The following is a 23,674-nucleotide window of genomic DNA, read 5'->3' as shown; positions in this document are numbered from 1 at the left end:
ACTAAAATTTTGGGCTCAATTAGAATAAGTTGATTTATTTCATAATTTTGAATTAAATAATTAATTCATAAAAGCAAATAGTAACCTTTAGTGATTTAGGTTTTGTTTGGAATTTTGGATTGAGTGATGACCTTGGGTCATTTGTTGTTAATGATCCTTGGCAGTTGATGTATGTGTTTACGAAAAAGAATTAGTTTGTTTGACTTGCAACTGTACCGCGAAGGAAAGTTGTATTCAAATTATTAATTTTTCATCCCTCATCGAGCATCATGTTTCGAATTCCGCATCATGTTAAACATGGCATTGTTATTACGTGTAGTGAACGAAGGTGAAAACGTGGTAGTTAATCAAGCTGTTGAAGAGGTTAATCCGTCTATTGAGGTCGGGTCGAATACTTGTGTAACATCGCAGGAACCGGACTTTTCTGTCAACGAAGGCAAGCCCCGGATGCATACAACCCTACCTTGTGTTTTATAAATTAATTTCGCTTTTGCTTTCCGTTACTGCATTAAGTGATTAGGAGTTAAGTAAAAGCCTAATTGTTGCATTACCACCCTTGTTATTCCATATTTACCATATTACCAATCTTAAACTCGTATATGTTTAGTTTTGCTTAGCCATGCGTAGAACGATGAAAGTCGGGTGACTACCTGCCACCTGCAAGTTTTAAATGGAACATTGATTAATTATGTTAGCATGTGATATGGGAATGTGGAGTAATAAATCTAGACCGGGCGGACTCGGTGTGTGTGAGCCACAAGGCGTGGAGGTCTTGTGAGCGGGTTCTTTCCGCCTGTGTTGATTAAGGCACGTCCGTTGTTGAATTGCATGAGGTGAGAATTTGTAGTACTAACCACATACTCCGGTAAGCCTGAACTTGGCAATTCTATTACGAGAATGGCTACTCGCGCACTGGGAGTGGAGAGATGGCGGGAATAGCGTGTACCCACGTGGCCATGGGCTAGAATGGTGGAGTACTGTATTCTCGGGTGGCGCGGATCCGTTCTTGTTTTAGAGGATCCGAGGGTAGGTTGATATATGTGAGTCGGGGACCTGCATATGTCGTGTGGTCTGGAATTCCCAGCTGGGTTTATAATCGGTTCGAATCGTCGTTGCTCCTCGGTTATGGAGACTCAACTCACTGTTCATCATCGTAGAATTAATAACCAGAACTTGACTAAGGCTTGTGAAGAAGTTGGATATGAAGTTTCATGATCTCAGTGCGGATCGTGTCAGCTTTGTATATAATTCTCGAGAAGTTTTCTATATAAAGAATGTTGTTAAAAGAGCTTTTACGCAAAAGAACTTTGATCATTGTTAAAGCTATACCTTGAATCCCTGAGCCTGCATTACTGAGTTTATCAGTTAAGATTTCGGATAAGTCTTGTTGAGTACCTTTGTACTCAGGGTTCGTTGACCCCTTGTTGCAGATGAGCCTCATGAGCAGATCTGTTTTGGATTGTGCTGCATGACTATCGTTCGTTCTGACGATGAGAATTAAATGTGTGATCCTTGGGCAGGATGTTTATTTTGTGTGATATGTCTATATTAATTATGCCACTCCACTACTACTATGGTTTGTAATAATTATGGAACTTAATTTGTAAGGTTTGAAACAACTGGTTTGTAAACTATGTTATTGTAAGACTTCCGCTGTTTTTACTCTGGTTTTGATATTTGAATAAATGTTGTAATACTGCAATGACTCTGTAACGTGATCCTGCTTGGAAATCGTGGATGATTCAGGGTTCCCCGAGGACACCCGACAGTCTTTTTAAGTTAATGGAAACATATGCATGAATGTCAATGGTCGTCGGACAGTGACAGGTGCATGTGGGCCCAATAACTTAGGAGGTTCTGCCACAGTGCGGGTGTGCTGTGATGGCGTGGGCGTAGATGTCTCGAGCGTGGCGGTGCAGTAGGCGGCGAGGCACGGCTGTACGGCGGTGGAGGCGAGTGTGGTGGCGTGAGGGTTAGGGCATGGCGTGCGGGAATGGGAGCTCGACGATAGGGGCTACGACGGCGTGAGCGCGGGCATGGCGAAGTCGGTGCAATGGCAGATGGGATGTGGCCTTAGGTCAAGCCCGACGTGGTTATATGGTGGCCCCCAACATGATTGAAAAGGAAATGGAGAAGGGTTCAGATCCCGTACGTTTTCTAATGACCGGGCTCTCCGGTGGCAATGACTGGACGCTGCCAACCAGAGTCCAGTCGACTCTAGAGAGGTCCAAAACCTCTCGAGTCATGACCAGACATGTCCAATCACCACTGACCGGACGCAGCTAGAGTCCGGTCGAACCTTAGATCTTCTTCTTCGCTTGACCAGATGCAGGGACGCCATCTGACCGGACGTAGGGAAAGAACTGTTTCAATGTCTGGTCACTCCTTCGCAGCAATGGTTCACCTCCTGTGAACTAACCAAACGCTAGACTTTAGAGTCCGGTGCAGCGTCCGGTCACTCTTTTTTAGTAGATCTTCAAAGTTCCTTCATGCTGCATGTTCCCAATCAAGTCCCAACTTCAATAAGACCCAAATAAACACCAATTAGGACTGATGTGATTGACCTCTCTCAAACCCTCAAAAATTTCAAAGTATTTTGCCTTAGGCTATAATTCTTTTTAAGAAAATAGGCAATAAAATGGCGATTGAAGAGAAACGATAAAACAACATACATGCATAAGCAATGCAATACTTGAAAGTAATTCTAGTTGCTTGTCAAGTTTGATCCAAGGTTAAGCTTCTTCACACTCTTTTCGGCGATTATCTTAACCATGTTAGACAAGCCCTAAATGCATTACCAAATATTAAACATGTTGTATATTACAATGCAATGCAAGGGACAACACAAGCTCATTTTCTAGTGAAGTTGCTAAAATCAAGCACATTGAGCTCATTCCTCAAACGACAAAATGTAGCCTCATCTAGCGGTTAGTGAAGATATCTGCCAATTGATCCTCAGTCCTTACACCTTCTAATGATATGTCATTCTTAGCAACATGATCTCTAAGAAAGTGATGGTGGATATCTATGTGCTTGGTGCGAGAGTGTTGAACCAGATTATTAGCAAGTTTTACTGCACTCTCATTATCACATAAAAGTGGTACCTTTTCTAGAACTACACCATAGTCCAGCAAAGTTTGCTTCATGTAAAGTATTTGTGCACAACAAGCACCCGTGGCAATGTATTCTGCTTCGACGGTGGATAAGGCCACACTATTTTGCTTCTTGGAGGACCAAGACATAAGTGATCTACCAAGCAAATGGCACCCTCCGGATGTGCTTTTCCTATCAACTTTGCAACCGGCATAATCCGAATTGGAATAGCCAACTAATTCAAATCTAGCCCCTTTGGGATACCAAAAGCCAATGCTTGGTGTGTGCTTAAGGTACCTAAGGATTCTTTTAATGGCAATCAAATGAGCTTCCTTAGGATTAGCTTGAAATCTAGCACACATACACACACTAAACATGATGTTGGGCCTAGATGTGGTTAAGTATAACAAGCTACCAATCATAGAGCGGTATAGAGTTTGATCAACCATTTTACCTCCCACATCTAGGTCGAGATATCCATTAGAAGGCATTGGTGTCTTGATTGGCTTACATTCATCCATATTGAACCTCTTGAGAAGATCCTTGGTATACTTTTCTTGAGAGATGAAAATCCCTTCTCTCATTTGCTTGACTTGAAAACCAAGAAAGAATGTAAGCTCTCCAATCATTGACATCTCAAACTCCTTCGACATCAATTCACCAAACTCTTTATAAGAATCTTCATTTGATGATCCAAAGATGATATCAACAACATATACTTGACAAATGAAGATCTCTCTATCAAGCTTCTTGGTGAATAGTGTGGTGTCGACCTTCCCAATGGTGAAGCCCTTCTCAATGAGGAAATCCCAAAGGCGCTCATACCAAGTTCTTGGGGCTTGCTAAACCCATATAGCGCCTTGGACAACCTATAAACATGATTAGGATATCTAGGGTCTTCAAACCCGAGAGGTTGATCAACATAGACTAGTTCATTAATAAAGCCATTTAAAAATGCACTTTTAACATCCATTTGATATAATTTCATTTCATGATGTGATGCATATGCAAGGAGGATATGAATGGCTTTAAGTCTTGCAATCAGTGCAAAGGTCTCTCCAAAATCCAACCCTTCAACTTGAGAGAACCCCTTTGCAACTAGTCTTGCCTTGTTCCTCAAAACAACGCCCTGATCATCTTGCTTGTTGTGAAACACCCACTTTGTTCCAATGACTCTTGCACCTGTGATCTCTCTTCAAGAGTCCAAACTTCATTGTAGGCGAAGTTGTTCAACTCTTCATGCATGGCATTTATCCAATCAGAATCTTGAAGTGCTTCTTCTACATTCTTATGTTCAACACAAGAGACAAAAGAGTGATGTTCAATAAAAGAAGCAAGCTTTTGAGATCGAGTCATTACACCCTTTGATGGACTTCCTATGATGAGATCTTGTGGATGAGCTTGTAGTAGAGGTGAATTTCTTCTATCAACCACTTGAGGGGGAGGTTGTGGAGCATCAACATCTTGTGCTTGTGCCACCATTTGATCATGAGAGACATGAGTATCTTTATTTTCTACTCTCCCATCTTTATCATCATCTTGTGGCACATTTGATGAAGAGGGTGGATTAATCACTTGTACATCATCTTCATCATCTTGTGGCTTAATGTCTCCAACCGGAATATTCTTCATGGCCTCCCTCAATGGTTCATCACCTACATCATCAAGATTCTCATGTGCTCCTTGGGAGCCATTAGATTCATCAAATTCCACATCATATGTTTCTTCAACCAAGCCAGTGGCATGATTAAATACTCTATATGCTTTGGACTTTGATGAGTAACCAACAAGAAAACCAATATCACAACATCTTTGAAACTTCCCTAGGTGTTGCCGCTTTTTGTAGATGTAGCATATGCAACCAAACACCCAGAAGAATGAGATGTCCGGCTTCTTCCCATTAAGCAACTCATAAGGTGTCTTGCCAAGAAACTTTTGAAGGAATATGCGGTTGGATGCATAACATGCGGTGTTGATAGCTTCCGCCCATAGAGCTTTGGGTGTGTTATACTCATCAAGCATTGTTCTTGAAAGTGTAATGAGTGTCTAGTTCTTTCTCTATACTACACCATTTTGTTGAGGAGTGTATGTTGCGGAGACCTCATACTTGATTCCAACTTCATCACAATAGGCTTTAATGTTTGTATTGTCAAACTCTTTACCATTATCACTTCTAATATTCTTGAGCTTCACTTCAAACTCATTTTGTGCTCTCTTGGCAAACTTCTTGAAACATGAAGCAACCTCAGTCTTGTCATGAAGGAAGAACACCCATGTGTATCTTGAGTAGTCATCAACAATCACAAGACAATAAAGATTTCATCCCAAACTCTTGTATGTTGTTGGTCCAAATAAGTCCATGTGAAGGAGCTCTAGCACTCTTGTTGTTGACATGAAAGCTTTTGTAGGATGAGTGTTTGCAACTTACTTGCCGTCTTGACATGCACTACAAAGCTTGTCCTTCTCAAATTTCACATCCTTCAACACTCTCACCAATTCATTCTTCATAAGCTTCTTGAGTGAACTCATTCCAACATGATCAAGTCTTCTATGCCATAGCGACCCAAGTGATGTTTTGGTGAATAGGTATGTCTTCAAGTTAGCATCTTCGGAGGTGAAATCCACTAGATATAATTTGTTGTATCTAAATCCCTTGAATATCACTTGATCACCATCCTTCTTAGATACAACAACTTCCTTCTTGGTAAATAAGCATTGGAAGCCAAGATCACACAATTGTTCAATGGATAGCAAGTTGAAACTCAAGGAAGCAACATATAGCACATTTGAGATAGAATGATCATTTGATATTGCCACTTTGCCCAATCCCTTGACTTTGCCCTTTGAATTATCTCAAAATGTAATTCTTTCTTAGCCATCTACTTCTTCATCTAGTGAGGTGAACATAAGAGGATCACCGATCATATGTTGTGTGCAATCACTATCAATTACCCAATGACTTCCACCGGTCTTGTGGTTCACCTACACACAAGAGATCAAGCTTGTGGACCCAAACTTGTTGAGGGCCCTTGACTTTCTTTACTAGTGACTTTGCAACCTAAATTTTCTTAGGCCTATTCTTGTTGGGAGGTCCTAAGAACATGACTTTCATTTTACCATTAGAATCATTTCTAAGCATGTAATGAGCATTGAAAGCAAAAGGTCTAGCATGCTTGGGCAAGGGTTGTGGTGGTGGAGTTTGACACTCATGGGCAAAGTGGCCTTCTTGTCCACACTCAAAATACCTCTTTGGCTTTGGCTTAGACTTGTGTTGTTGTTGTTGTTGAGCTTGAGCCTTCTTCTCTTGATTTGCCAAATATCCAATTCCACTTCTATCCATCTTCATGACGGTGTTTATGAATAGCTCACTTTAAAGATGCTTGCGTCTTGTGAACTTGCTCAAGCTAATCTTGAGATGTTCTTTCTCCAACTTGAGCTTCTTGTTCTCTTCTTTTAGCTCATCATGATTTTTCTCTTGCTTGAGTCTCTTGTTCTCCTCTTTGAGTTTCTCATTCTCTTCTTTGAGCTCTACATCATAGTCATGATCAAGGTTCTCTATCACAATAGCGTTGGTGGTTGATAGCTCTTCAAGATCTTTCTTAAGCTTTTCATTCTCATTCTTGATCTTGACATATTCATCATAGTTATCGGACTCAACCACTTGCTTGCCTTTGCTACTAGATCCTTGCTCAATGCTCTCAACAATTAAATCATCACATGATGTAGCTATATCAATCTTAACAACATCATTAGTAGGATCATGTGGCTCATTGGATAAATACTCATGAGAGATGATAAGATTATCATGATTGATCTTGATATTTGTATATTCATCTTTTAGCATTTTATAGCTAGTGATGAGCTCATTATGTATCCCCTCAAGTTTATCATGTTTTTCTTTAAGCTCTTTCTTAGAAGATTTGAGCTCCTTGAGTTTGGATGACATAGCATCATTTGCTTCTCTAAGCTCAACACTAGCCTTTTCTGCTATATCACATTTAGCTAAGAGAGAATCATTCTTAAGTTCTAGCTTTTCATTCTTAGCTCTTGCCTTTCTAATGATCTTAGTATATTAATTTAGCAATTTAACAAGATCATCATATGAAGGTGATTCAAATTCATCATCATCACTATCACTATCACTATCATCATTGTGAGCATGATCATCACCACTACTATCATCATCATTTGATACCTTTCGATCACCCTTGGCCATAAGGCATAGGTGTGTAGAGGATGATGGCAGTGGTGTCGGTGAAGATGATGAAGAGTCAATCATAATAGAGGCCACCTTCTCGTTCTCACTATCATCATCAGATGAGCAACTTGATGAATCAATGTCCGTGAGCCAATCACCGATAATGTATGCCTTTCTATTTTTCTTCTTCTTGTGGAAGTCATTCTTCTTGCCATCCTTCTTCTTGTATGGCTTGTTTTTCTTCTTCTCATCATTATCTTCATCACTTGAGTCATCTTTCTTGCCCTTGTACTTCTTGTACTTGTCTTTCTTGGGCTTGGTGCATTGATGAGCTAGTTGACCAAGCTCTCCACAATTGTAGCAATCCATCTCAGAGATTGGCTTCCTTCTTGTGCTAGTGAAGAACTTCTTTTTTTTACCATCAAACTTGATGCCATTCTTGTTGAGCTTCTTTAGCATCTTGGGTTCTTCTCACCATGAGAGAAATACTTGCATCATCGATTTCATCATCACTTGAGCTCTCATACTCAATTCTTGCTTTGCCCTTCTCTTGGCTAGCCTTGAATGCCAAGTCTTTGTCTTTCTTCTTGGTAGAGGATGAGCCATCTTGTGGCTAATGTGCATGTACATCTCAAGAGCGTTGATCTTTCCTAAGATTTGAGTTGGTATAGCGGTGGAAAGATCACCTTGATAAAGCATGGTCACAATATGCCCATATTTATTAATGGGGAGGACACTCAAGATTTTCTTATAACATCGAATGGTTGCATTTGAGTGAGTCCAAGCCCATTGATTCCTCTACAAGAACATTCAAGCGTGAGTATATTTCATTAGTACTCTCTTTAGGAAGCATCTCAAAAGAATTAAGCTTTTTAATTATGAGATGATAGTGTTCCTCATGCTCGCTCTTAGTTCCCTCATGGAGCACACAAATGTCCAACCATAGTGCATTGGCATCCTTATGGTTTCTCACCTAGTTAAACATATCTTTGCAAAGGCCTCTAAAGATAGTATTTCTAGCCTTTGCATTCCATTTTTCGTAGTTCACTTCATCGCCTTGAAGGTGCGTGGGATCCCTAGGTTTTGAGAAACCTTGCGAGGCGGCTCTAAGAATTCCAACATCTAGAGCTTCTAAATACGCCTCCATGTGGATTTTCCAATATGGAAAATCATCTCCCTCAAAGATAGGAGGAGGTCCATCCCCATAAGACATCTTTCTCTAGGCGGTTAAGCCTAAATACGTGAGCACGAGGCTCTGATACCAATTGAAAGGATCAAGATGCCCAAGAGGGGGGTGAATTGGGCTAATTCTAAAATTCTTTGCAATAATTAAACCCTACACTTAGCCCACTTCACCCCTTGTGCCTAGAAAGTCTTTCTAATGTTCAACCGCACAAAAGTTTTGCAACCTAAGTTCCAATCCTACTCTAGCATGACAATTCTATGAATGTAAAGACAAGAATTGAATTGCTCAAAGTAAATGCTTAAAGTAAAGAGAGAAGGAGGAATGCGGCGATGTTTTACCGAGGTATCGAAGAGTCGCCACTCCCCACTAGTCCTCATTGGAGCACCCACACAAGGGTGTAGCTCCCCCTTGATCTATGCAAGGATCAAGTGCTCTCTACGGGTTGATTCTTTGACACTCCATGTGGCAAAACCTCCTAAATTATAGGACCCACATGCACCTATCACGGTCCAACGACCTCTGACAACTATGCATATGTTCCTAGAAACTTAAGAAGACTATCGGGTGTCCTCGGAAACCCCGAATCATCCATGATTTCTGAGTAGGATCCCATTACAGAGTCATTGCAGTAATACAACATTTATTCAAATATCTACATCAAAGTAAATTAGCGGAAGTCTTACAATAACTTAGTTTACAAACCAGTTGTTTTTAAACCTTACAAACTAAGTTCGATACATATTACAAACCATAGTCATAGTGGAGTGGCATTAGTAATATAATAAAAACACACAATATAAGTATCCTACCCAAGGATCACACATTCACTTAACGGCATCGACCTGAACAACAGTCATGCAATATGGTCCACAACAGACCTGCTCATGAGGCTCACCTGCAACAAGGGTCAACAAACCCTTAGTATAAAAGTACTCAACAAGACTTAACCAAAATTAAAACTGAGACGACTTAGGAATGTAGGCTCAGGGATTCAAGGTATGGCTTTAGCAATAGTCAAAGTTCTTTTTGCGTAAAAGCTTGCTAATAGGATTCTTTATATCAACATTTTATCTTCAAAAGATCATATATAAAGCTGACATGATCCGTAATGAGATCATGAAACTTCATATCCAACACTTTCTCATTCCTTCTTCAAGTTCTAGTTATTACTACGATGATGAACAGTGAGTTGAGTCTTCATAACCGAGGAGCAACGACAATTTGAACCGATTAAACCCAGCTAGGAATTCTAGACCACATGACATATGCAGGTCCCTGACCTACATATACCAACCTACCCTCAGGTCCCCTAAAACAAGAATGGGTCCGCACCACCCGAGAATACAGTACTCCACCAATCCAGCCCATTGCCACGTGGGTACACACTATTCTCGCCATCTCTCCACTCCCAGTGCGCGAGTAGCCATTCTCGTAATAGGATCGCCAAGTTAAGGCTTACCGGAGTATGTGGTTAGTACTACAAAGTCTCACCTCATGCAATTCAACAATGGACGGACCTTAATCGACACAGGCGGAAAGAGCCCGCTCACAAGACCTCCACGTCTTGTGGCTCTCAGACACCGAGTCCGCTCGGTCTAGATTTATTACTCCACATGCTCATATCTCATGATAACATAAGTAACCAAACGTAAACTAAGATCCATGTAAAACTCGCAGATGATAGGTAATCATCCGACTTTTATCTGTCTAAGCATGGCTAAGCATAACTAAGCATTACGAATTAAACTGGTAACAAGGTAGATATGGAAAAATAAGGTTGGTAATGTACCAATTAGGTTTCCACTTGACTCCTAATCACTTCATGCAGTATATAAAAGCAAAAGCAATAGAAATTTATAAAACGCAAGGTAGGTTTAAATGCATCCGGGGCTTGCCTTGGTTGGCGGAAAAGTCAGGTTCCGGAGTCGTCCCACTGATATCAGATCCAACCTCAACAAACAGATAAACCTCCTCCGCAACTTGATTAACTACCATGTGCTCACCTTCGTTCACTATACATAGTAACAATGCCTTGTTTAACATGATGCGGGATACGAAACATGATGCTTGATGATGGATGCGAAAGTTAAAAACTCGAATACAACTTTCCTTCATGGTACAATTACAAGTCAAATTAACTAAACCTTTTTCATAACACTTACTTCAATTGCCAAGGATCATTACCAACTAATGACCCAAGGTCACCACTCAATCCAAAAATTCAAACAAAACCTAAATCATTAAAGGTTACTATTTGCTTTTATGAATTAATTATTTAATTCAAAATTATGAAATAATTCAACTTTCTCCAAATGAGCTCAAAATTTTTATGAAGGCTTATCACATGATAACTAAGTGGCAAAGCAAATTTCATAATTTTTAGATAATTATTTAAACCTAGAAAAATCATAGAAACTCATTTATTAATTAATTGAGCAATTTTTATCACATTCAAAAATTACTGAAAAACAACATTTCATATTTTTTCTAAATAATATACATCACAGAGAGGTCACACAAAAATTTTCATAATTTTTGGAGCTCTAATTAATTCTACACAAAAATAACAAAAGTATACACTATTCATTCATTTCTGAAAAAGAAAATTTTCATTTTCAAATCAAACCGCCACTGACAAGGTGACCCCACCTGTCATCCCCTTCCTCCCACGCTGACTATGGCGACAACGGCGCTGACCGGCGATTTCTCGCCGCCGGCGAGACCAACGGCGATGGCAAAGGTACCATTGTGATCACCACGACAAGGCGCATCTACTAGTGTCACAGATTGCATCGATAACAGCTCAAACCGAGCTCGACGCCGGCCATGGTGGACACGGCGGAGCGGCTGCACTACGCCAGCAAAATGGAACTGGTAGCGGTTAAATAAATGGCATAGGAAGCACCAGGAGCTCACCGCGAACGTGTTGGAGTCGATGGCCGAGCCGGAGGAGCAATAGAAAGGCGGGTCGGCGTGCACAGCAACCACGGCGGAGCAACTGTCGTCGGTGACGGTGATCCAGTGACTATGGTGGACAAAATGGTTAATCAACTGGGCATAAAGCACCATGGCATCATGGCAAAGCTGAAGCAAGACCGAGCAAGGACAGTTACGCACCGTGGAGCACTGGCCACGGTAAGGCGAACGCGACGGCGACGCTGCCGGCCGTGAGGAAGAAAGGCACCAAGCGATGTTTCCAGGCTGAGTCAGGCTTCAAGGGTGGGTCAACTGAGTGCGCAAGGAACAAGCAGAGCTGTGGCAAGCTTTGTTGGGGATGGGAATGCGCGACGGCGACGGCACAGCTCAACGGAGCAGCGGCGGTGGCGACGGGAAAACAGAGGAGGAGAAATGACAAAGAACGACGGCGACGAAGGCCTTATAACATGGCTTAGAAGCAAAAGGAAGCCACACAGGAGCCTTCCCCATGCCAGCACGAAGCTGAAGACGGCCACGGACGTGCCTGGAACCCAGAAGAAGATCGCCGACGGTGAGGTGGCTTCCACGGTCACTGTTCCCCAAAATTACAAAATTACCACTCGATTTGAATCTCAAATTACTCCCAAATTTATGTAACAACTTAAAAATCTCCAAAAATAAAAGTTGTTCAAAATTCAAAGTTGTACAACTTTGCTTTTATAACCACCCCCTAATTCGGTATAAATTTTGAAACTCAAGTTTAAATTCAAAAAGGGGACATTTCAAGAATTTACGCCTTTTCAAATTACTTCAAATTTTTCATAACAACTTTGAAAACTCCAAAAACAAACTTTGTCTAACTTGACAAGCTCTACACTTTTGCTTTTAGACTCAACCCCAAAATGTGCTTAGGTTTTGAAATGGGTTTTCAGGGTAGGATTTAAATACTGAAAATCAGGGTTTTCGGAAATCCAATTCAATTCAAAGAATTTTAACTCAATTCAAGCCATACAAGTCAACACATATAACATAAAGGTAAACTTGTTTTAGTGAATGCACATAAAAATTTTCACTAAGATCAAATGCTTTGCAATGCATATGATGACATGGCATATTTTAGTATTTAAACACCCGAGGTGTTACACTCCGTCACGGTGAATCACCCACAACCGCTCACAACTTGAGTTGGGTCATCCACAAGCTCCGCCGGATGATCACCAAACTTCCAATCACCACCAAGCCATCTAGGTGATGGCAATCACCAAGAGTAACAAGCAAGAACTCTCACTTGACCACAACAAGCCTAATAAGAAGGGTGGATGCACACTTGCTACTCTCTTTTCACTAATGAGGCCTCTCTCTTGGATTCTCAAATCCCAATCACCTCACTAGGACCTTGCTCTTCTTGGTACTCTCAAGGGTGTTTCTTAGCTGTTGAAATGAGCAAAATTAATCCCTTGAGTGAATAGAGGAAGTATTTATAACCCCTCATTCAAAACAAACCGTTATGCGCCTCTGTGGGGTGACTGGACGCTCTGGTCAAGGTGACCGGATGCTCCAGTCAGTTCTCCTTGCCACTAAGCCATTAAGTTGTGACCAGACTCTGATCAGCGTCCGGTCAGCACTGACCGGACGTGTCCGATAAAAAAAACTACTCTCTGGAACCTTACCGATGTTGACCGAACTCTGGCACCCAGTGTCCGGTCACTTTGCTGCTCAGCATTTGGTCAGTAGCCAGAACCTGACCAGCGTCCGATCAGCACTGACCGGATGAGTCCGATCAGGATTCTCCCTCTCTAGAACCTTACTGGAGTTGACCGAACTCTGGCACCCAGCGTCTGATCACATTTCACTCAGCGTCCGGTCATAACCAGATGACTTCACCTTGATCAAATAAACTGACTGGACTCTGCGCCAGCGTCTAGTCACACCGAAACCAGCGTCCGATCAGCATTTGACCCTCCATTCACTTCCAACTCAAAATCATATGCGAATGATGTTTGCTCCAATTGATCTAAGGGCTACTTAGGAGCTACCTAGTGCTAGATTTGACAAGTGTGCACCACACCTAACCCATTAGACTCACCTAGGTCAAGCTACCCATCCATACCCCCCTTAATAGTTTGGCCAAAGGAAAAACAAAGTCCTAAACTACTCTAAGTGTCTCCTCAACACCAAACGACACTTAGAACTAGTCCATCCTTAACCTTGTCGTCCATCCTTTAAAAACCAAAATGATTTCCATCGTAGGGGCATGACAACCATAATTGCCCAATCAATTGCCATTATCATGACCTAACTTAATTGCATCTGCAAAACACACGTTAGTCATAGTAATCATGTATTGTCATTAATCACTGAAACCTAACTAGGGGCCTAGATGCTTTCACCTCCTCTTCCATCTACAGTGGGGTTGAACAATGTGTCGAAGTGAAGACAATGCCTTGTTTTATGAGTATGGCACAAGAACTGGGCAGTGGAGGGCATGGATAGTGCTTTCCTCCTAATCTGTGGCATATGAGATCACCAAGAACCACACCAGGGTGATGCTAATGGTGGCCCATGCTACATAGTGGGAGCATTCCTCTACCATGGCTATCACGCAGGTGGTCATCAACATGATATGTGTGCCATGATTCAAATGTGGATGGCTCACCGTCACCTAAAAAACTTCCTTGCCCTTGTTAACTACCCTATGTAGTGCAATATGTCTCTCCATGTTGGGATGATACACATAGAGGGAATCAACTCAACATCCATCCATGACATGGACATCACTTGGTGGTATACCATGTCTGTGTTGCCATCAAGAACTTACTGGTGCATGTGGAATGGCTTGGTGGCTAAGGACATGCTAGGGAAAATTGTTTGCTTGGTTGGATTCGGACTAGAACCTTTTTTCTAGGATGCCATGGATGTGTTTTAGTTGTGGGTTTGGATGACCATCTTCCCATAACATGTTGGCCACTTGGACAGGCTCCAAAGCAAGTTGGGAATGTGTAGAAGAACAATGAGGTATTCAAACTGCTCATCTATGTAGACTTCCATGAGGACTAGAGCCTGATGTGCATTCATAGTACAAGCTCTCATTAGAGTGGCTTTTCATCCTTGGAGTCTTCTGATTCTAGCGAGTACATGAGTATCCACAACTTTGACAACTAGATTCTTGGGGTGCTGAATGAACACTTCACTCTAGCTTGGAACTCAGGTTGTATAGCTCCACGGCCACATATTTAGTGATGCTAGCAAGATGAGTATGAGGATCATGAGTAGAGGAGTGGCCTTCTCTGTTTAATAGAGAATGGACGCTAGGCGCTCAATCTTTTTCACCACACCGGGGGTGGTGACTATCGGTGCGGGACCCACGGGATACCTTGCAAGGAAGGAAGAAGATCTAGTCTAACTAGGATTCTTCCCCTGTAATCTTAGTAGTAGTATTATTCTGTAATCCTACTAGGAACTCTCATTGTAAACCGACTAGGATTCTAACCTCCTAACTATATAAAGGAGGGCAGGGTTCCTAGGGACTTAGAACAACAATTGTACGACATTTGACAATCAATCCAACGCAAAGGCTAACGTTGACTGGACGTAGGGCTATTACTCGATCATGGTCGAGGGCCTGAACCAGGATAAATTGACTGTCTCTTGCATTTACCATCGAGTTCTGCATACGTTGAAGTCCGAACAAACTACCCCGGGTACCCCCATGGTAGGCTATTAGTGGTGAAACATCGATAGTTGGCGCGCCAGGTAGGGGCTTTCGGCGACTTTGCATCCGAGAGCTCGATGGACCTTGACAACATGATCTTCTCGACGGGATCAACCTTCATCTTCGGTTCATGGATCTGTGAAGCAGGTGACAATGGCAAGCTCCAAAGCCATCTCCTTGAAAATTCGGATCACCATGAGGACCATTCTATTTCAATGACTACGACAGATCAACTTGCTAGAAGATTCACGTAGCTCGTGATGTCCGATCCAACTCAGATTTCGTGGCTTCACACATCCAATTCAAACTCAGGCTCCGCTTCCGAGGCAGAGTCTTATCCGAGTTCTTTTTCGACAAGGCTCTAGAACATGACATCAACCTATCAAGAATACAACTCGGAGTACACTCAAAGTACTTTAAAGAAGATGGGTCTTTTCCATTTGGTCTCAGCAACATGGCAACATCTTATTGGGCACAGCTCGAAAGATTTCTTAATACAGTGCTTGGGGTACCACTGACAGGAGCTCAGAAAGGTCTCATACTAACCATAACATCTCAAGACTGCATCATCCACTGGCCAGGTTCTGTTCCTAAGGATAGCAGTACCTGGCTAGTTGACACAAGAATGACAACAGATCTACCCTACCAAGAAGGAGACTCAATCTACGACCTTGAAGCCTCTACTGAAGTTATTAACAACTCTGACAGTACGGAAACCAATGCCAATGATAGAACAACTCACGCTTGAGAAGTATTCATGATTCATCATCCTCAATCACCATTGGTCCCCCCACAAGCGCCCAACGTCAGGTCTTTAGATGAATCTGAGTCCAACATATCACCATTTACCTAGGGGCATGATGGTGAGACCAAGAGTCAGAGGAAAGCCAGAGAGAGAAAGAACAAATTGAAACAAGGACATCAACGCCATGCTAAGCAGCGCAAGGAAGCTTGGATCAGATATGAGTTAGACCTAGCCGAGTACAATAGAAGAAAATCAGAGCAAGAGGTCGAAGAAGGACGAGCGGTGAATACACCCTACGATAAGATCCGAGAAGCACTAGAAGAACTCAGGGCGACTTCACATCCTAGTGAAAAACAAGAACAGCTCTAGGATTTCCTCCGATCAATAGTCCTAAGGACGCATGATGGAAGGGCCCGCTCAAGACTACCTGACAGGTCAACATCACATGAGCAGGAAGATCAAAATCAAAGGAAGTCTGCTTTCGAGAGACTTGGACCAAGTGGAAGTCACAACAGAGAAAGTAGAAGAAACCATAATCAAAACGACCGAGTCGAACAACCAAGAAAGGCCAGAAGTAAAGCACCTACTCGGACAGCCACGCAAAACTACTCTCACCAAGACAATAGTTGGCAAGATGGGGGTGCCAAATCAGAATACACAGAAGCCAGAACGCACGATAGGTTCCCCTGTTTTGCAAACAAACTTGCTTCAATACGACTGCCTCACAAGTTCAAGCCATCCAACCACTCTAAGTATGATGGCAAGACCGAACCAAGGTAGTGGCTCAGGATTTACTCGCAATCAATTGAATTGGCCAGAGGAGATGATGGCATCAAGACCTTGTTCTTTCCCATGGCCCTATAAACCATGCCCCTTCAATGGTTTGACAAATTGAATCTAGGATCAATAAGAAATTGGGAGGACTTGCAAAGAGCTTTCTGTGAAAATTTCGCGGGTATCATTACACACCCAATCACCCACGCAGAGTTAAAAGGACTCAAGCAGAAAGGAGGTGAAAGTCTCAGAAATTACTATCGATGATTTGGCGAACTACAAGCTCAAGTACATGACATCACCCAACGAGAAGTGATCGAAGCTTTCTCTCACGAAATCATGGCTAGGTGGCAATTTCAAGACTTCTGCAAAGAAAACCCAAGAAACAATGAAGAATTCAGATGAACAGTGGAAAAAATGATTACCACAGAGGAAAAAACACGAGAAAGATTCCCAGATAGAAACAACCGAGACAACCCAGACAAGCAAAATCATCGAAACAACAGACATCAGGAAAGAAAACATGGACTAGACAACACCGTAGCAGTGACTGACAAATCAAGGAAGTTTTCTAAGCCCAGAAGGTATGACAACATTGAAAACATGCATTGCATCTTGCACCCCAAAGGAAATCACACCATCAAAGATTGCTACACCTTCAAAGATCGATACACAAGAAAAGATAGTAAGGAGAATACCAAAGAAAGCAATCAGAAAAAAGAAGAAGACAACCACGAAGACAAGATTCTTTCCATTAATGGTTTCAAAAAAGAGAAGATTATACATCTTACAAGACCCAACAAACTCGATACTACGACAAGCAAGGTAGTAAAGAGGAACCCAGACACAGCTAGGCTCTGGAATGACTACGTGTTTCAAATTGCTACTCGATAGAACAAACCACACTCGGCTACACTATTTTCTTCAAAGGACGGACGCAATGCATCCAAGGCGGAAATCAGCAGCATGGCGGGACAACATGGAGCAGAGAAGGCTGGCAGGCATCTATCTACCCAAGTCCGATGTGATGCTAGATATGGTGTTGATCTACACCAGATAGTCTCAGGGCAGGCGACGAGGATCAACCTAGAACTGCCAGATGAAGGATTGCATCCCACATCACAAGACTCCCTCCAACTACCGCCACATACTTCCAAGTACAATGCTGCTGTGATATTAGCCTACCTCTAATCCCTATCACAAGACTCCCTCTAGCTATGGCAAGATACATAAGAACTACAAAATACGCCCAGAGGCTGCTCTACTTCACAAACTACCATATTCATGACTACGGAGATTTCAGACCACGCAACAAAATGCTCGATGAATCAAAACAGCACACAAGGAGGATATTTATAGGCCAAAGAAGCGGTGCACCTAGACCAGGAGCACCAGCAAAACAAACCTAACAAAGGACACAGTGAAAAGATAGAATTCAATGAAAGAGGAGTCAGGCATGAAGGAGCAGTACTCGAGAACGAGCATATTCGAAAGAATATACCAATACTATATAACTCGTGAACAAACAGCATTTACTATCAACCGCCACCATACAACTACATCTGACAACAGCAGACCACCAGAGAACATGCCAAGAACCTGTATCCAAGTTCTTTTTGATAAAAGAACCCAGCAAGAGGCTCAGGGGCTACACTCAGAGAGTGCACTTTTTCATTCAAAAAAGTGCACATCACTCAGAAGACTTCCTCAAGACAACAGTTTTTCAAACAACATAAGATTCAAGACCCTCTAACTTTTTGTTCCAAATAGCAAGAGGCTCGGGGGCTACACTCAGTGAGTGCACTTTTTCCTTCGAAAAAGCACACATCACTCAGAAGACTTCTTCAAGACAGACCACTTCAAGGCCACATGGCAAAAAGAACCTGGACATACCTATATCCGAGGTCTTTTCGACAAAGAACCAGGGTATATGCTCAGGAGCCCTTCGATAAAGAATCAGGGTGATTTCAAGAAAAGACCCTCCAGCTCCTTACGCCAAACAGCAAGAGGCTCGAGGGCTACACCTAAATGGGAGTACTTTTTTCTTCAAAAAGGTACACACCACGCGAAGATCTCACAAAGCGCTACATGATTTTGCTCAAGAAAGCACTCGGACGACGCTTGTTCCTGCTCGACAAGACCTAAAGAAACAAGACAAGGCTTCTAGAACTCAACCATGAAGTGCTCGGGGGCTTGTCGGTGCGGGACCCATGGGATACCCCCGTAAGGAAGGGAGAATATCTAGTCTAACTAGGATTCTTCCCCTATAATCTTAGTAGTAGTAGTATTCTATAATCCTACTAGGAACTCTCATTGTAAACCGATTAGGATTCTGACCTCCTGACTATATAAAGGAGGGCAGGGTTCCTAGGGACTCAGAACAACAATTGTACGACATTTGATAATCAATCCAACGCAAAGGCTAACGCTGACTGGATGTAGGACTATTACTCAATCATTGTCGAGAGCCCGAACTAGGATAAATCGACTGTCTCTTGCGTTTACCGTCGAGTTCTGCATACATTGAAGTCCGAACAAACTACCCCGGGTACCCCCCATGGCAGGCTATCGATGATGAAACATCGACAGTGACCACCATGGAGAAGGAAAGCATTAGCAAACACGTTCATCAGCCAGACATTGGTGCTAGGCTATAGCAAGGATTGCAGAAGGAGCCTACAATGCTCTGTCCCAAACTCTCAACATGCAGGGCATCTACCACTATGTGATGTGTAGACTGGGACCATCATAGTTTGCGCTCACCAACTAGTGTCCTACATTGTGATGAACCAATACACACATAAGAGGACAATAGCAAGCCTGTCCCTTGGTGATGATAGGAGTGGGCATGAGTTGTAGTGTGGAGAGTGGACTCATGAGAAATTCCACTCTATATCAAAGTTGGGCCTTGGCTTCGTGCTTCTTAATGGAGCTCTATGACCTAGTTGTGGGGGTCCTACCTCCACAATGCTACATCCCAATCCAACGCTAGATTTTTTACAATCTATATGCATGACAAGTATGTAGGTTGATCCCTACTACTCTAGGATGGATTGGGACCCCATGCTTGGGAGCTGGCAGACATGTGCGAGTGGGAAATCAATAGGGAGCTTTCCTTCTCCACTCTCCCAAGGGGTTCCTTTGAATGACATCATTCTATCTCCAGAGTATACCCCACTAGAGTCCACCTAGGATATAGTTACACAGTTGAACACTAAGGTGACTACTCAGGGTTGCGAGAATGCCATTCATTTAGGACCTACAGCTCAGCTTGATCACGTCAGACTTAATGGCCTAGGTAGCCGATCTTGACCTAGGTGCGATGGATGCTCTAGGAACCTAGCATCGTTGATAGGACTTTTGTTGTGGTGGGGTAGCCATTCCTAGTGGCTCTAACCCCTAGAGATTGATGTGCAGAAATGGTGGACAAAACATGAATGTCAAGGCAACAAATGAAGGCCTATGAAGGTGCACCAAGCATAGAAGGAAACAACTTGCTCGGTCCTAGTGTCAAAGAGAGCAAGAAACCACCTGATTAGGGCCTTTGATGCAGTAGCACCAAACAAGCTAATTGGAGAACATGCCATGGGGGCATAGAGTAGGACCTTTTGTACACTACTACCGCTGAAGGCCATTGCCATGGTATAGTGGCCAAGTTATTAATGTCGTGGGTTAGTTGGCTGCTACAGAATAGGCGACACATGTGGAGAAGATCACAATGTAGAGAGATGGCGTCGAACCAAGTACCTAGTAGACCCCTTGTTTCCTATGTTAGCCATAAATCATGTCACAGTCAGCCTATTACTTGTGCTGATATATTGTATAGCAGTAAAGGTAGTCCTGTATCTGAGCTAGTTGTATTCCTAGTGGGAGCCCTCGTGGTGAGAGGCAACTAATCTCTTATTCTGAGTTGTATGAGGTCAATGAGTGCATGTTATAGGTTCTTAGGATGTTGGGGAAGTGTATTTGAGGCTTGGTTATTAGTTTGTTGCATTTTGTGATTAGCTATGACTTCAATTACATTGCTATGGCATTGCATATAAGGTGGAAATGATTAGTACCAATGTCCTTTCTACTCATCTAGAACGTCAGGGGCCTCAATGATGCCACTGACAAGGAATTTGTGAGGGAGACAATAACAATGGTAGAATTAACATTATGTGTTAAACTAATATATTGTTGTGAGATCACATTTCAAAATACAAATGTGAGAGCTAACTCCAATGTAGATCAAATGAATAATTAAGAAGTATCAAGAACTCTAAAAGCTCTATTGCTACTAGAAGAAACTATAAAGAACTAGAAAGCTTAACTTTCACATATATAAACATAGGGAAACCATGATATTAATGAGTGTTTCAAATTGTGATAATAGAAGTAAAGAATTGTTGATAACCTTCTAAACTAGAAAGGTTTCATGAGATATAAGTTCAGACATAAAAGGGGGTAGATTGGTGTAATTAGAAACATAATGAAAAAAGTAGTTACCATTAGAAAGTAATGTCCTATTTCAGTAAGTGGACTTTGTCATATTCTTCCATCCAACCATTATAGTGCATCAGACATTACAATGTAATTCTCAAAATCTGGCTACAGAGTGGCACTAAATTAACAATAATCTAGCCTCCAACTTGCATATGATTGATTAAACATGTTGTTTTACTAGCTTGATGAGATATGTTATATTGGGTTGTATGCACCATTAGCTTGATATGCAATTTCACTTACAAATGTTTAGTCCAAAACCGAAAACCTAGTAATTTTTTTAATTGACTTGTAGTTTTACTCTCAGCAGGATTACATGAAGAAGTTTCACTCCAAACCTAAAGTTGACTTGCTTCCAAAAGCATTGTCAAAAGGAGCAGATATGTTCAATGGAAGAAAATTGCAGAAGAAGGTAGCCACTTCTTTTTTTCTAGAAAACTCCATTAGTACTTGTAGTTTTTATCCATTAGTAGATTATTCCCTCTTGTGCTTTAAAGTTTGAAGTATGTAGATAGAAAGTTAAATTTTCAATTGCATCTACTGTTTTAATGCAGTTTTCAAGTCACATTAAAAGCACAACTGCATAAATTGAAAATATGGATTGTCAGTGACATCTTTTATGCTCATTTGGTATTTAGAAAAGACTGTACAATGCTAAACATTGTTTTAATATGTTCTTTGGTATCGCAGAGGGTAGTGGATTCTGATGATGATGAAAGTAGTGGTATGAATTCTTTCTATGCATTGTTTATTTTTCAACAGCACTTAAAAGATCATACCCATATTCCATTATGTCAATAATGTGGTTATAAAATCAATGTTTATTACATTTAAAATGGAGATTTGTAGTGCTTATATTTGAGGTCTATTATTATATACTTCATGTTTGAAAAAAAATTACAGGGACTTCTACCAAGCGCAGCAAGGCTATTAGTACTGAAGGAAGGGGAGGAAGAGGAAGACAAAGGGGAAGGAGTAGGAGGCCTTCTACTGCATATCGTCCCATGCTCCTATGAGATGGATAAGCTACCCCCTGGTTTTATCTAACGGTGGGGGGAATGATTTTCATGAGAGGGTGTATGACAGCAATCAATCCACAAATTTCCATACTGTTGTTTAAGGAAAAATGCGTAAGAATTTTGTGTTGCATCAAACCATCTGATGATGCTCCATTTTCATGAAATATATGTTTGTTGATGTTTGGTTGTGTGACTTGATCTCCATACCATTTGTTTTACTTGAGGCTAAGATGTTGTTTGCTTCAGTTTCTAATAATATTTGGTGACAATTTTACCATATCTTTGCATGTGATGCTATCACCGGTGATTATCCTTTAATTTTTGGTGGAAGAAGATGAATCATATATAATTAGGCCTAATGAATAGTTTTCTGTTGGTCATATTTTTCTTCATCAGTTCAATGCTTCAACTACTGCTAACATGCGCCTTAACAATTTGTGGAGCACTCATACATATGGAAGGTAATAAGCTTGTGCTCCATGAAGTGCACATTCTAGTGTTGGGCATGAAAGCTTGTGTGGTTTTGCTTGCTAGTAAGCCTTATAGTCATGTTGCATTGAGTTTTTTTATAAAGGAAGCTTTTATTAATATTTAAGGACATTACATCGAGTTGATATAAAACCTTGAAAACAATTATTCTGGTCTCTGCCTGATAGAAAGCACACAACCATCAAAAGAGTAAACCACACACTCTAGTGACTATCAATCCAAAGACTAGAACGTTACCCATGTGCCTAGAAGAAGATAACCATGGCCACATGTACCAAGTGCTACAAAACAACCACAACCAAATCTTGTGTATTCGGCTTTTGGAGGATAGCCCACATATGATGTCAATGAATAACAAGAGGATAACCTGAAAGGAGAAGAATTTTTATTTTCAAAAACTATATCATTCCTAAATTACCAAATGGACCAATATTTTTTCTTTTCAAAAACTATCTCGTGTCCACTAAACCTTGAAATGAAATATAAATATTTGTATCAGTACTCATGATATAGATGATGGATGTGTTTGAACCTATTTTTTTCAATCACTTTCTCTATCTAATTAAAATAAATTTTATAAAATGATGGATATTCGATACCATCAATATTTGCATATTTGTGGATTATACTACTAGATGAAATTATATAAAAAATTATTTCATGATGACTAGTTATATTAATTTTAATGTTAATGATTATGTACTTATTGAAGATGCTTAAAAGTAATGACTAATAATAAAAATTTTATACTGTTATAATAATATAATTGTATAAAATATATTTTATTTTACGTCAAAAATAATATATTGCATAAAATACAAATCTACTCCCTCCATCCCGGAGAAGAAGAAAAAAACGCAATTCTACCCCTCACCCGGCGCACGGTCAAAAGTCCGCGTCTATCCTCTGCACTCGACAGGCCCGATCCGCAGAAGGCAGACCCAGGTGAGTGGAAAACGTCCCCAGCCCGGCAACCTGCCCCTTTCTCCCGTTTCTCTCGTCAGTTTCTCCGCTCGCCCCGCGGTTCCCGCTTCCTACAGCCACCCGGTCGACTCGG

General features: G+C 41.4%; 1 pseudogene; it reads left to right on the top strand.

Annotated features, from left to right (window-relative positions):
• Window positions 1-22,156, top strand: part of LOC136523712 (uncharacterized) — a 43,971-nt pseudogene extending 21,815 nt beyond the window's left edge.
• Window positions 22,157-23,674: the final 1,518 nt, after the last annotated feature.

Source organism: Miscanthus floridulus, chromosome 18, assembly GCF_019320115.1.
Source record: "Miscanthus floridulus cultivar M001 chromosome 18, ASM1932011v1, whole genome shotgun sequence".
In the NCBI taxonomy this organism is placed as follows: Eukaryota; Viridiplantae; Streptophyta; class Magnoliopsida; order Poales; family Poaceae; genus Miscanthus; species Miscanthus floridulus.
The sequence above is the reverse complement of the archived record's forward strand: the minus strand, read 5'-3'. Positions and strand labels throughout refer to the sequence as shown.